At 39.3% G+C, this 15,858-nt stretch overlaps 1 long non-coding RNA gene across 1 annotated transcript in view; it reads right to left on the bottom strand.

Annotated features, from left to right (window-relative positions):
- Positions 1–662: 662 nt before the first annotated feature.
- LOC111852361 (uncharacterized) overlaps positions 663–15,858 on the bottom strand; it is a 32,456-nt gene continuing 17,260 nt past the window's right edge. Inside the window, exons 2-3 of the long non-coding RNA XR_002840217.2 lie at positions 4,981–5,118; positions 663–1,053 (exon numbers count right to left, since the gene is read on the bottom strand). This is a non-coding gene — a long non-coding RNA (uncharacterized lncRNA). The remainder of the gene's footprint in view (positions 1,054–4,980; positions 5,119–15,858) is intronic.

Raw genomic sequence — 15,858 nt, 5'->3', positions numbered from 1 at the left:
CTGGAGGAAAAGTACATGTTCATTTGAATCCTGAGAGTTTGAATTAAAGCATGCATATAGGACAGGGCTATGGAGGTCAGAACTGAGAAATATCCATAGATTTCTGCAAACAGGTTAAAATGGGAAGGCATGTTCTCAGAATAAAGACTGAGCTATTAGTCAGAAGAAAAACCATTCGATCATTTGTGTTTTTAATGTATTTTGTTAAAGTCCAGTTTTAAGTACAGAATGTTTTTTTAATTGGAGACACAATTCTGGCTGTTCTAAAAATAAATAGATAAATTGTTTATTAGCTGGTTTCTTATTAATAAAAGCATTATTAGTGGACAGTCATGTCATATCCATGGGAGTAATAAGAATTATATGTTTAATGTGTCACTAGGCATTTGAATCTGAATGTGTCAGGCAAGGTCGTGGGTTTGGTTTCAACATCGTTAGGGACTAAATCAGAATCGAACCCCCCACCCCCTAAACACACACGGTACTCCCACAGTATTGGTATAGACATGTCCCTACCGTCTATACCCAAATCTACGCCCTTGGTGTTGAGGTTGATCTGCATATATTTGGGAGAGGAGTGATCAAGAAAGGACAAATTGAATTACAATTGGGAAAGACGACGGGAGAGAAAATGTTTCAGAATTTAGAAAATGGACCCATTTGTGCTTTTATTTTATCGATCGTGTAACTGAAGTATATCCTTTCTTTGACAAGCACTGAATCAAACAAAACATATAAGGACGTATTACAATACAGAGCAGTTCAAATTGAAACACTATGAGGACTATGATCCTAATAGACAAGTGAAAATACAACAGCATGTTGCCAAGAGACCATAACCAAGGGTGGGATAGCTGATAAAGATGAGGCAGCATAGTGGTTTGATGAGCAAGTAGGGGGTTTCCTGGAAAAGATGAGGTGTTTCTTGAAGGTTGAGAGGTACTGATGTGGAGGGGTAGCTTGTTACCCAGTTGAGGAACCACACATGAGAAATGTCTAGTTAGGCTCATTTTCACTTGTTGGGAGGTTCACCGGGCAGTGCTGACTTGCTGACTGAAAAGTGCAAGACAGAATGTAGGTCATGATGAGTACCTCAGTGGAGGTCCATGCCGTTCCATTAACAGCTCTGAAGACCAGCATCAAGAAATTTAACTTGATGCAAGAGCTACTAGGGAGCCAAAGAAAAGAGACGAGGAAGGGTGTAAAATGAGAAAATCTCAGCTGATATCAGACATGCTGTTTCATTTTGAATCATCTGCAGTGGTTTCACAGCCCAAGGTGTTCAGTAAGGAGTTATAGTAGTCTAGTTGTAAGATGAAAAGTGACTGGTCAAGGAGCTTAGCTGCATAGTCTGATAAATAAGGTTTGATCTTCCTGATGTTGCACAAAGTAAATCTAAAAGATCGGGAGATAAGTGCAGTGTGGTCAGCAAGGACAGCTGATCGTCTATCATCACCCCCAGGTTCCTGGCAGACCCTGATGGAGAAAACGCTGATAATCTAAGTGATTGAAACGGTGATGATGAAACATTGAATTGGCTCCTTCGGGTCTCTGAAACTGAGAGATAAATATGTTTTTATGTACTTTGCAAAAACTGGGTAAAGGGTGTTCTTGTGTGTGGGTTGTGTGTCAGAGTTGAATTTGAGTTATAAACACTACTATTCTTCAAATTTTCATCCAATTATATGCATGAATATTAGATTATTGGGATTTGAAGGGTTTTGATTATCAAATCATCTTCAATGGATTTATCCTGGTCCGGGTCCCGGTGGCTCCTGGAGCCTATCCAAGGCAGCACCGGGATCAGGGCGGGGCTACACACTGTGGGGATCTGCGTTTTTGTCATGTTGTAACTAATAAAGCAGTTTTTCCATGAAGTTAGTATATCGATGCAAAGCAACACTGTGTGTAATACCCGGTTGAACCCCTCCTTAAATGGGGTGTTAGCTAAAAAAGATTTGATTCTGTTCAAATAATCCTGCATCTTAATATACTTAATACAGTGACAATTTATGGTGTTAGCAATACTTTATTTTGCTGTGTCAAAAGTTTAGTTATTCAATTACTGTAGATGTATATTGTTGTGGTTGTGAAAGTAGTTTCCTAATATTAAAAAATGCAACTAGAAAAGACTGTGTATATACTGTTGTCCCCAAACTACACATATGAATTTCTATAGCAAACATAACCTAGTGCCTCTCTGCTCTGTGACCATATCATCATTTATTGTAATGCCCTATTGCATATATAACAAGCAAGGCCTTTTTAAGAAGTGAATGAAGATGACTTTTTTAATTTCTCAGGAAGAATACAGAGATCTCCTGGCAATTAAGACATTTACATGTCAAAACTGAGCAGGTAATTTAATCATATTCTAGAATCCTTGTATGTTCCACTTATCGCATATATTCATTCATTCAGTTTTATTTTTGTGAATGTTTACACAAAAGAATTCAATAAATAAAATGTTAAACCTAGGCAACCTTCAGGAACACCTTCCAACAGATTAATGTTACGCTGAAATGTTTCTCTTCACATTTAGACTGGGAGTTTACAGAGATTTTGAATGTAATGAGGAAATTAATTAGAAAGCCCATTCATGTCGATGTGGGGTGACGCATAAATCCCCAATAAGCTGTTTATGACAGTGATTGGGTACCATTCGTTATTAGGGCCTTCTACTTTACCAAGGTGTGGTGTTTTAATGCTTATGTTCAAATTAGTCTTATTGTGGTTGAAACCGTGGGCCTAGAAGTGCATGTAATTTTTATGCTGATTTTCAGATTGGAAATGAATGGCATGATAAAATGGAGTTTTTGGCTTTTAAGTTTGAAAACTAACAATTTATCCTTGAAAGTATAAGACTTTGGAGTTGTAAATATAGAACCAAATACTTGAAATACAAATAGGACAGCTATGACAGCAATAGTAACAACGGCAAGTAACGTTTCAAAAGTCAGGGTATAAGGTTAAACTTTGCTATAACATTAGATTCCAGGTGCCTACAAACTAAAATACGGTGTAAAATACATCTTTTGAATCTCCTGTTTTACTGTAAGTAAACATCTATTAAGCACATGAACAGACTAGACAACATTATACTAACATCAGAGGTGGAGATTTCAGATCCAGAGAGTACAAATCCAGACCAAGATTTTGTTTCAACCAACCAGATGAGTATAAAGAGTCACAGTCACAGCGTACTTCACTGGTTGGTTGAAACAAAAAAATCTTGGTCTGGATTTGTGCTCTCTAGATCTGAAATCTCCACCTCTGATTAACATGAGTAAAAACCCATTATATTTGTATTTTTACAGCTTTTGGAAGGCTAACTAACAGATGAGGGCCAGATGATTCAGGGCAATTGCTGTGTCTTGGATGCACAAATGTGCTTTTATGATTGCAGAAAACACTGCAGTGTACCTGTAGAATGAGATGTTTTCATCATCCAGAAGCAATTTCTACTGCAGTGACAAGAGATTGTCAATATTTAATTGGATTTTAACACACACAAACTATACTTCTGTTTTATAACAGTATTTTTGTCCATAACAAACGGGCTATTGATTTTCACAGGGAAGGACTTGTGGATCAACAGAAACATGAGGATGTGAGCTAATACAGAGTTTGAACTGAAACCTTGTAAAAGCAGCACCATGTAATAAAACTGTTAAAAGGTTATTTTTCTCTCATTTATAGTATGCAATTTTTTGAGCCTTCCTGTTGCCATAATGATGTGTTTTTCGAAAGCACTATTGTTAAGGCATATTAAAAAATATGATGATGTCACAAGCATATGCTCTATGTTTCAAGGTAATAATTATGACCAATTTCATATACGTTATATGCATTGCTACATTTGTTTGTAGTTAATTCTTAAATTTGCTGGATTTGTTATATATCATGGTAAAATAAAAATACATGATTTTACATTATTTGCCTATATTGTATTTGGGGTATTTGCTGTTTCTTCAAGGTGTGTAAATCTAATCTATTTATTATAGTCTGCTGACAGCCTATTAAGTGTCTATAGTTTCATCCAATTTATACTGAAATATATAGTATTCTCCGTGTTTTTTCTAGTTGTTACTTTGGGAAATCTGAGTTTTCTAAATCACTATGGTTGCTTTCTTGAATTAGCTGAGCCACACGCCCAAAAGCGTGGGAGCTGTGTGCTGGTGGGTTTCTCACCACTGAACATTGCGTTAGCACCTTCAAAAAGGGTAAATTTTCATTCAGCACAAACAAGCGATTCGCTGAAAGAAGTGTGCAGAGAAAGATTTCACACAGTCTTCCACAAACAATTGATTTCTTTTTCTACTGCACTCCAAATAAACAATTCATTCAACAACGCATTAAATGAGAAATGGTCAGCAACACAAAAACAATGTGTTTTATAATATAAGCAGGGGGGATTTTCATAGTTTAATTCGTAGGTATTTAAGGGCAAATCTCTGTTACCTTCTGAAAAATCAGCACATTTTTTTTTTTGTTATAAATGAGATATTTCTTACTGATGATTAATCACAATGCTTTGATGTGAAATGAAAAATAATAATAAAACTTAAGAAACAAGGCCAAATAATATTCAACAAATTGTGCGTTTACTTAGAATGTTAGCATTTTTAATGTTTAGGCATTAAAAAGATGGATGACAGGAGGTCATCTTTTCTACTGTAAGTTCATCTCAAGTCACAGAGACGTAAATTTATATCTTATAATTATGTTACACATCTATGAGATTTAATGTAAATGGAAATTCCCTTCTCTAGCTAAAGAGATATCTAATGGTGCGAAAGATTAATGTATTTTGTCTACAAATAACTTCTTCAGTTGAATTTGTATTTTTTATGATTCATATTAAAATGTCAGATATTTCATACTATTTTCTGGAGTGTCATTTATTGTATTCATTCTGAACAGGTCTGCAATGACTTAACGGGCCATTTTTTAACAACGGGGAGCATGATGTTTTCTCACCAAAAAATTAGGTGAAGGGAAATTGGACATGCATTCTGGGTCACGGCCATAACGCCACAGACTGTCTGCAGGTGCTTGGGGAAGATTAATACCTCACGTGGACATCGCTCTGGACTCACGTCAGCTGCCAAGCCGAACCTGAGGGCGAGGCAGGGAAAAATAAAGCATTTTACTGGCACAGACCAGCACAGGGCAGGACAACACCAAGAAAAACAAGGTTGATGAGACAAAAAAAGACAAACAGAAAGAATGAGGTATAAAAAGCGATAATTGTGGCTGTAAGAACAAATCCAGGGAGAGGTAGCAGAATGGCCTGGAGCTTTTGGAAGCGGTAATGATAAATTTTGCACAGTAACTTTTTGCATTATTACCTATTTTCTCTTAGGAAGCTGGGTCTTGCTGTTGGCTGTGTGTCTTTATTGAAAGAAGCTCGCCATAAGGGTCACTGGGCAACTTATGAGAAACCAGGGCTACAATGGGCATACCCATACAAAGGTTTATTAGTACTAATCTCTACATTTTAGAATAATTACAAAGACATAAAAACAATAAAATTACATATATGAAATTATGCACTGACCAAAAAAATTAATAAAATAAAAATAATAATAATAATTTCTTGGGGGGGGATCTCTATGGGTTGGGACTCAGAAGGTTGCCAGTTCAAATCCCTGGGTCAGCAGAGTGATCCCACCATTGGGTCCTTGAGCAAGGCCCTTAACCCCAATTGCTCCAGGGACTGGCTGCCTCTAAAGTCTCCTCTACGCCAGTTTCATGAGGTGGCCTCCTGGGATGCTTTTCCAGCTCTCCTGAAGGAGGTCCCACATACAGTATATGCTGTGCACTGATAAGCTGCTTTTCCATCACTCTTCTGTCAAACTCAATTGAAACTGTATTGTGTTTAGTCCACACAGCAAGGTGATGTGATGAGACACTACCACTCTCCTCTGTAGGTGGTTTGACATGTCCAAACTTTTGTCTGGTACTGCATATAAACAGTGTATAGCACACACTGTGAGTGTGAGATAATATATAACACAGCATAAGGGATAAGGGAAATTCACTAATTATTTCTTGATTAATTAGAAGGACACAGGGATACAGGTTGGATGAAATCAGATTTTTACTATAGTATTTTATTAAAAAAAAGAACATATTGATGACTTTTGGCTCATCCACTCGCACTTCAGTCCACTGCAGAAGGTTTTTTTTTTGGAGCTCACAAGTTTTGATCGTACAAATTTTAGAGTACTATTCTTTAAGACCTGAGCTGCCCCTGGACGTGCTAACATTTAAATTGGGGGGGGGGGTCCTGAGAATTAATTGGGTAGAGGGATTCATACCTCTGTGTTTAGAGAGTCACTCCTCCTGAGTATGCAGCGATAAGTGATGTTCCATTCGCACCAACATGTACTCTGAGGCTGTGTATGGGGGCAGGGGGGAGCTGGGGGGCCACAGTTTACCAGATTGTTTGTGTTTCCCGCTGGGAGGCAAATGCAGCAGAGAGGCAATGTTCAGAGTGGAGTGAGAGACTGCGGGAGATTTTGTGAGACAGATTCCCTGCACTAGCTTCTGGAGGAAGAGAAGCAGCGTTTCTCAGAGGTTGCCAGTAGTCCTTGGCTGGGCTAAGAGAACTGTGCTGTATAATATATCCTGTGCCTCCGGTTGAAGATCTCCCGGACACTGCTTTAGTACCTCCCAATTTCTAGAAAGTATCCCCATTTAAACTCTCCAGAGCTGCTCTTACGACCAGCACGGAGAGGATACCATGGGTTATGTCTGCCATTCCTTTAAACAGAGTATCCTACCGGAGAAACTCCACAAAGGCCCTGTAATCTCCTCTGCTACGTGATCTGTCTAAATTATGCATCATGATTTCAAGCTGGGAAAGGGCAGCTGAATGTCTGATAGTAATCGTTAAAAATCTATAACAGAAATCGCCCCACGTGACTGAGAACACCCAAGAGCGTTGGGTAAATCTTGCCGTGAGCGAGCAGAGGACAGCGTATTCAGAGGCGATTAGGTGCCCTCATTCCCATTAATGCCCGTAAACAGGAACGGCTGCGGAGTTCGCTCTCGCACCATTCCCTAGCGGAGAGGAGGATCATGGAAGATAAATAAGAAGACGGGAGATGGGAGGCAAGGAGTTGGGCTTCTGTGAGCTTTTGCCGAGCACAAAGGATCCGTGAGAAGAAAGAACTTGATGCCCCATGGACTGTAGAAGCTCAGACTCGCACTTGCAAATCTTGGCACCAGAATAGCGTATGATAATCCTGATCTGAGGAACTCTGACACTGTTTTTATTACCAGAACTCCACATTAAACCACATTAAACTCCACATTAAACCCCATCCCCCCAAAAAATGCTTTGCTAAAATAATAAAGTAGATACGGCTTTTTATCATAAATTTAAAGGAAAATGTAAATATAGCGACTATTTAGCCGAACACAATGACGAGGAATGCAACAGGGGGGATTTCCGAGCTATAAAGCGATAATTCTGAACCTGTTTGTGCTGAATCTGAGGGATCAATGTGAAAATCTTGACACCTGGATGTGCGACTTTTCCGCACTTAGTACTAAGACAATTCAGATGGGTTTCTGTTTGTTTTTAATTGCATTAAAACCACGCTAAGGAGGCCCTAATCCACATTGAATGTGAAGCAGGGCTTTGAGAGAAGACCTCAATAGAACCTGCCCTGTTTGTGAAGAACATACCAATACAATAGTTTCCAACACATTTTTCAGTAGTTCTGTTTGGGGTGTATATATATATTGTAATGAAATAATGAAGTTTTAGGATGAATGCATGCAGATTTTATTTTACTCCAGTTCAGAATGACTGGTTCTAACATCTACTGCAGTTTGTAGGGATGTAAATCCTATTACCAGAATTGAGGCTTCACACTTCTTCTCGATTACTGTTCACTTCATGAAATATTATTCCCACTTCTGAAACAGTTTAACACAATCCTCAGGACTGTCAGCATGCTTTCTGAAACATTTACGATGGCCTGAGCACAGCGTCAAATGTCAAGCATGTTCACACTTCAAGCATCACCAGGCATAAAAATCTGTTCGACGAGTCATCACAACCAAAACGCAATCAGCTGTCCCCCCCTTCTCAATCAATCATTATTCTATGATCCTCATGACACTGAAACAATCATCACTGAAAACTGTTTTGATGAGAGTATAAATACTGTACATACCGCACACTCCAACACCCAGTAAAGACCTACAATTATTTGCCCGTGGCTCACAGCAACTATTCACCAAACAGTCAAGGGAACTGACAGAAAATACTTTTCCTGAAAAAAATGATTTGCGTCAATCTTTTTATGAGTCAAAAAATGATCACAGTAGACAGAGGATCAGGAGGAATTATGAACGATGAGTATAGTAGCAATTTTATGTCATGGTCCTCAGACCATAGATATCATCGCTTATGCATCAGTGTCCTATTAACAATCGTTGTTGATTTTTTAAGTCTTTCCCCATGACTGTGACGGAGTTCCCCCTCATGGTGTCACCAGTGACGTGACACTGCATTTTTGTCAATAGAATTGGCTGATCATGCCGGTGGATCGACTGGCCAAATTTAAGAAGTTTAACTTTTCCCCCTTTTGCCACAGTCCTAGGCTGTAGTGTAGGATAGTGTCAGAGTCGCTCAGATAAGGATTATCATATGCGATTCTGCTGCCAAGATTTGCCTATGCCTTACTCAGCCCCCGAGGCTAAGGTTAGTCTTCAGCTTTTTGCATTTGTTTGTGTTATTGTGTTCGCTCTGTGTCTGTTTACAATTTGTCTACCATTCTAGCGGAACAGTACCAAAAAAATAGGGATATGTAATGTAAGTCTTGTATCTTTGCACCTTTTACTTCTTCCGTTAAGCTACTTTGTGCCGGTTCACTTGGCCGTGACAACTGGTACCCTACCGCCAGCCTCCAGTGTGAAGAGAAAGCTGGGTAGTAACTGCGTTTCAAAGTAAGAATAGTCCATTACAGCCAGGGCAAGGGGCCAACTTTGTGAATAATTGCTATAATTTAAATGATAATTTATCTTATAAATAGTAATAAATACAACTTCAGGAAACTCCATCTTCATGGGGCCCCTGGTTTTTGGGGGCCTCAGCCAGCTCCAGTCCCTGCTACATTCAGACTCTCCCAACGTGCTGACGGAGCTGGATGAGTGCAAGGCCTATATCATAGGGGGTCTGGTTGACCACAACCACCACAAGGTAGATGTTGCCCATGTGAGGGACTGTGAGTACCGGGATGTATATGGTACGTCCACCCCTGCATGTGTTATAATACTGGGAATCAAAAATTACTCATATCGTCCAACATAGAACTGCTGTTGAATTTCCAAAACTCACTAAGTCCACAGAAATTTTCTCAAAAAAATGTATCCTGTGGGACTGAGTGTGTTTTGCAAATTGGCTCTTCAGTCCAATGCCAGTCACACTCTGCGTTCACTTCGCTGTCACTTTGGTTGATCTGGGTAAAGTAGACCAGAGAGGCTGATTATGAGATTTCGTTATGACAGGACACGCATGAAGTATTTGCATTAATATTTTATTCATATGTAATTAGTATAGAATGGAATAGAATAGCCTTATTATTGTAGATGAAATTTCCCATGCATCACCTTGAACACTTGCTTTAAGAGATACAAAGACTAAGAAATTTCAATATGCTGTTAAAATATGCTAAAATATGCTGAAGGCAATATTGATCTTTAAAACTTAAACTTAAAAATGGTTGATATTCAACTCATCTTCATTTCACTAACAATAGAGGGAGTCATTTTTTTTGTATGTAAAATTTAAATGAAATTTGAATATGGGCAATATAAAAAAAAATCAAAAAGAATTTAGTTTGTTGCATTGCAGTTTTTTCTGATATTGCCTGTTTTTCTGGAAACATTCTCAGTTTAAAAACTTTCACCAAAGGGGGCAATATTTCCCTTTGCACATTAACAACTTCATCAAGATCTGTGTGTAGTACGGTTTCAAATCAAATATTAATTTCCATCCGGCACGAAAGACAATTACGAATCTCCTCATCTCCATTGTGCCTCTTTCGTATTACATTACAGTATGTAAATGCTGACTTATCCAAACCTCATCTGCCAGAGACAAACATTAAACATAAGTTATTAGTGAGCTTTGCTTGTTTGGAATGCAGTGAAATGCGCAGTCCCCATGCTTTTCATCCTCCACCTCCATTCTTAATTACGGTTCAACTCTCAGCAGGTGGCCTAAAATATCTCAGAAGCAATTACTGTCATGAGATGTGAACAAGACCCATCCACAAAGCAGCCTGTCTATCACAGTCCAAAACAGCACCGCATGATGATGGCTTCAAATATCATACAGCGGGTGATAGGGAAAATACTTCCTACTAGTACCACCAGAGAGTATTTGATCATGGGAAATTAAGAAATTCATTCTCCTGTGTAAGTTTGCATGATATTTGTACAAGGTTTCATCCCCGCCATTATATCTGATTCTCCATCACTCTTGTTGCACCACAGATATATTATGTTTAGGTGACATGCAATTGTAATAAATAAAATATACAGGTAAGATACTTTGGAAATACTTTCTCTTTTTCATTCACACAGAGTACTCCGGCATCCATCTATCCATTCATCTTTCAGCAGTTTATCCTGCTCAGCATCATGGGATAAGCAGGTTATTAATAAGTGCAAAAGTAACCAAAGTTTTTGTGTTTTCTATACTTTAGGTGAGCACTGATAGGGGAGTCTGTGATTTAAAAAAAAAATTTTTTTTGCTATATGGGCATTCAAGATTATTTGAGAACCGTTTCTGTAGACTTTTCCTATAAATGTGCATGAATCATTGATGCAATTTGTACATGACAAGCTGTATTACTGAAAAGCCCAATGAGAGTATACTCAGTACACAGCAGTTAATTTGCAGACGATTGACAAACAGTGGAGTTATTTTTTCTTAATTTTCAAAAAGCAATGTAGAAATAGAGGTAGACCAATGGCGATCTAAATTCAGGATAAAATGACTCGACCTTTTTTTATTTCTCGTTTGTGCACACAATTTTCCTTTTTCCCCCAAATTTAAAAGTTTAGATTTTTATCAATTAATGTAGTGCCGCAAGCATGATTACTTTGTCATGAGCAAATTTATTTGATGCACAAAATCTCTTATAAATTATATTCCCCTTTAAACCTAAATAGAAAACTCATTGCATTCAGAGGGATAGTGTTGTGTTTATCTGTTTTTCATTTTTAATAACGTCTTACTCAGCTAGAATGGCTCAGCATTCAGTTCTGCCATTTTGAATAAGACCTCCATTCATACAATGAAAAGACTTGGGCGGGGGGGCATTTTTTTCTGGTAAGCTTCTCTATTCTGTGCACCTCTACCTCCTTCTATCAACTCAAGCAAGCCCAAAAAACATACAGTGGATCTAACCTTTAAATTCCAGTCTACGATGGTAATCTCCTTAACTTGCAACAGAGTCTTTATCCGCAAGTCTACAAAAATTGAACTTTTTAGTCAATTGAAGTTGGAGTTCCTAGCAATAGCTCTTTAATTGTTTGAATACAAACCCCTCTTTTTGGATTTGCTTTTTTTAACCATAATTGTTCATCTAAGTAGCGAGCCCAAATACTTATCTGTTGGCTAAAGAATTCCAACTTTAAAGCTGTTGGTTAAGGATATATGAGTCACACTGACATAGTGAATCATTTTTAGTATTATTCCAGTTTTTAAAGGCTTACAACTTTGTGTATGGATGTAAGAGGGTATCTATGATGACTGCTTTAATCAGCAGAACACAAAGCTGACATTCAGCATCAGTGTTTTAAAGAGTTTCTTTGACATTTTACGGACAGAAATTAATACCTTACATTAATATGGCCACTATTTCAAATCTTCCTCATGTCTCCTAACTCTTGGTTTATGAGTCGCTCGAGTTCCATAGACCAATCAGAAGCCAACGGGCCAGGACTGTCAGCCTGCTGGACGTCAATCAGAATTTCTACTGCATTCATCACCTTCCCTAATGCCAGACAAGCGTCTGCTCCCTGGCTCTGAAGTCAGCTCTGACAATTAGTCCCTAAGACTGCTTAACCTTTTCAGCTATATGTCTGAAAGATTAATGTTCACATCTTCGAGGCAGAATAAGTTCGGCATCAAAGTCACTTTCATCGAGGGGTTTCTCAGAAGTCATTCCTTCCTACGAGAGAGACCTCCGTAACTTTTGAGCTTGAGCAGTTTACAAGATTTCTGCCCTCCTAACTCAGCGGGGTGGTCTGGGAAGCAGGATTATTAAATAAGGACTTGTCATTGTAAAAGATTTTGTAAAAGTTTAAGAGTTTTTTGAACCCACACAGTCAAAGATACAGTTAGCAGGTCGCTAGTTCTTTCAATGAGTTTTTAAAACCAGTCTAAGCTGTGATGTTTCCAAATCCTTGCTTTGCAGAATAAACCTCTTGTTATTCCATTTTGCTCCACTGCCGGCCACACCACAAAGTGTACTGTGTGTATTTTCTGCTGGTGAAAACAGGCACCACCACTAAGAATGCTCCTTATGAGGAGCTAGTCTCATTTAGAATTTTGTGCGGCATTTTCATTCAATCTAACCTCATTTTGCAAGAAACGCAAGCAAAGTGCCCGTGATGCATTAACTTCCGAGAAAATAACATTATTACTTTGAACAGTACTCCCTAATAACAGTTTACAATGAGAATGACAAATAATACATTTCATTCTAGCAGGTTGCCTAGCGACCAGAAGTCAAGTTAGCAGTGGGTTGAGAGGTTGGAATGTTCTTATTAGCAATCCACAGTGTGATGCTACTGTGAAAACGCTTATTCAGGATGCCTGGCATGAAGCGATGTCTTGAGAGCTTTTATTCACACATGCCTTTTTCCACATATGTAGCCGCAGCTACACTACACTTCCCAGGGTGCCGCAGCGGGCACGGCAGGGGTCCTGAGGATTATCTCACAGCTTAATGGGAGTGCTTCGGGGAAGCGTGGAAAGAAGCCCCCCAGCTTCACAGCATTCCCTAGAAGCGCTCAGCATAATTAAAATGCAGTCCCACGGAAGGTAATTACGTGCACTGAACTCCTGTGGGCCCTCATTCAAGAATGTGGAAAAACAAGGACAGCATGCAGCACAATTTTGGTGTCCATGCATTTGCCTGACAAAAAAAAATAAAAAACAGCGCAGAGACATACATCTTGGTGATTTGTGCGTGTATTTTGTAGCTGGAAAAATGGGAGCCGGAGACAGACATCAGAGGTCATACTTTAAACAGCAATGAATCATTGAGCGCAGTACTGGCAAGGTGGAACACTAAGAATGGAAATCTAAAGAAAAACTGGGACAAGGCTTCACAGCTACAGCAATACGTGGATGGGAGAGTGGTGTGCATCCAATTGGAAGGCTAACAAGAGATATTCCATCATGCTGAAGAATGTAACTGTGAAAACTGCAAAGAATGTGGGGAGATTTATTAGCCAGCTTCATGGAATAAGGGGCGGACAAACAAAACAGGATGCATATACATGCTCATTATTTACAATTAATAGTTAATGAATGAACAGAGGGGCTGGACCCACTATCTCTGTCCTCTCTCCAAACATCGACTTGCCTTTCACAATCACTACAGGTTTCCAGTGGAAGCCACAGTCTAGTGTTATATGTTGTTATATATGTTGTAATACCGGTCATAATGCTATAAGTCATTACAAGGAACCCAAGAATGAACGCTAAAGCTAGGAGGCTATCGCTTGTGACCCAGTGCCAGGAGTTTGGTTTGATCGTGTGCTAGCTACACCCATATGCCTTATCAGCCTAAGCACCAAAGGCAATCTGGTTAACACTACTAGAGTCAACTCCCATTCCTTAGCCGGAGAGGTCAAATAGCTTATAAAATGCAAACCACAAGATAGGTGCCTACACGACCATTCGTGAACGCGGCCGACGCAAGAACAGCGGGAGCCCAGACATAACAGCGTGCACCAGATGAGAGATTTTATCAGAGGCTTGCAGTCAAAATGCTGAGGGTTTTTTCTCAGGGTGGTAGGCACTGATGAGTGACGCATGTAATTAAAAAGACATTAGGAAAGTATTTTTGCAGGTGTGCAATCTTCACTCACAGATTAACAGCCCTACATCATACTAGGTTTTTTTATTGGCAGTTTCATGCAAATAGCTGTATTGGAATAGACCTTTTAACGGTTAATCACATAGTATTATCCCATTGCTGAAATCAGTGTCCCGTGTGCTTCCAGTGTCATTCTCCCAGCTGGCGTTGAAATGCTAAAGGGGGCATTTCATCCAGAAAGATACCTGCCCGTCACTGGGTGCCTTGATAATCTTAACCAGACCTGGGGGGGGCAGTTACTGTACCCTCAAGAGCCACTGTCCCACAGACTACCGAGAACAGACCTCAACTGTCATGCTTATGCAGTTTTCTGTTTTCTCTGGGGGTGCTTTTTCGACTTTCCTATCTACAAAGCGCTTCGAGACCAGCATGCTTGTAAAAAACCTGTTATACTACATTAAATTTTACTGCTTGAGTGACGGGGAGCAGCACGTGAGATGGCTGAACATTCAAATAATTTGTAGACTGAATAGAAGCATAACCCTTGGCTTTCAATGACTAGTTTTAAATCATCTGCACTATTCGGTCAGTGCTCAGAAAAATGTTAAAACCTCCATACAGGAATGCATGGCTTAACGTCCAGGTTACGTTCTGTCCAATAGGACGTTAGGTGACTTGGATGCTACGCGAACATTGTACAGCATACTGGACCTATACTGTACCTGTACTGCCTAGATAATCAAGATACTTTACACTAGCTAATACAGTGCAGTGCTGCAATATACTGCACTATAATAAAACTGATAAGTAATACTTGTACACTGCATTAATTAACACCCCCAAAAGTAAGAGAGGGCATGCATTAAAATAATGATGAAAAAGTATAGCAAAGTAAATACATAAGTGCATGACACGGACATTTATTATCATTACGGGTATTACAAGTTAGATATGAACAGTACAATTATATGGCTGGAAGTGCAGTTGCTTTATTTATACCAGCTACACGACGGGCACTGCGGGCACCTATTTGTGCCGCGTCCCGTTAGCCTATCGGGCTTTTTCAGCCCTGTGTTAACCCTATGGAGCCTTGGACATACATGAGGTCAGACGTGATGCGGAAGGAGATTGAGCGATGCCTAACTGTATTTTCATTATTTCAGTCTTTCTGGCTACAAAACACTTACTGTCTTCTAGCAACATCAAAGATTGCACTGCCACTGTGTTTGATCAGTGAACGGTGAAGAAGCCAAGTCTGGCAGCTGTAATAGGTAAGGACTTAAGTGGTTGAATAGACTGACAGACACTTCTAATTGTCAGTGATAATTATTAATATGAAGTAAAAATTTGTGATCACACAGATGTACTCATATCAGTTACTCCTTACGATGACTGCTCTCTATCTCCAGTGTAATATAATCATATATTATGTATCTCTCATAATTTTCCCCATTGCAATGTAACAATGTATAGTTATTATTATTTATGCTATCATTTTTGATATTATCTATAAAGATTTACCCTGAAAATCCAAACAGCCGGGGCACAGGTTTGACAATTAATTACAGAAAAATACTTCACATTAGCGAAAAGCTCAGCTTCGATTTCAGGTGCAGATACCGCATATGGCCCTCAGCTGCCAAACAAACTCGGGTGAGGTACAATCAGAGAGGCGTGAAGCATCGGTGGACGCTGCATCGCGTAACAGAGGCTGCCCGGGCGCAGCAGGTTAACTGCATAATGTGTGATCAGCACTCGGATGCGGCATGGTGCGTTT

This window comes from Paramormyrops kingsleyae, chromosome 14, assembly GCF_048594095.1.
Source record: "Paramormyrops kingsleyae isolate MSU_618 chromosome 14, PKINGS_0.4, whole genome shotgun sequence".
NCBI lineage: Eukaryota > Metazoa > Chordata > Actinopteri > Osteoglossiformes > Mormyridae > Paramormyrops > Paramormyrops kingsleyae.
This window is presented reverse-complemented; position numbering and strand designations above follow the sequence as displayed.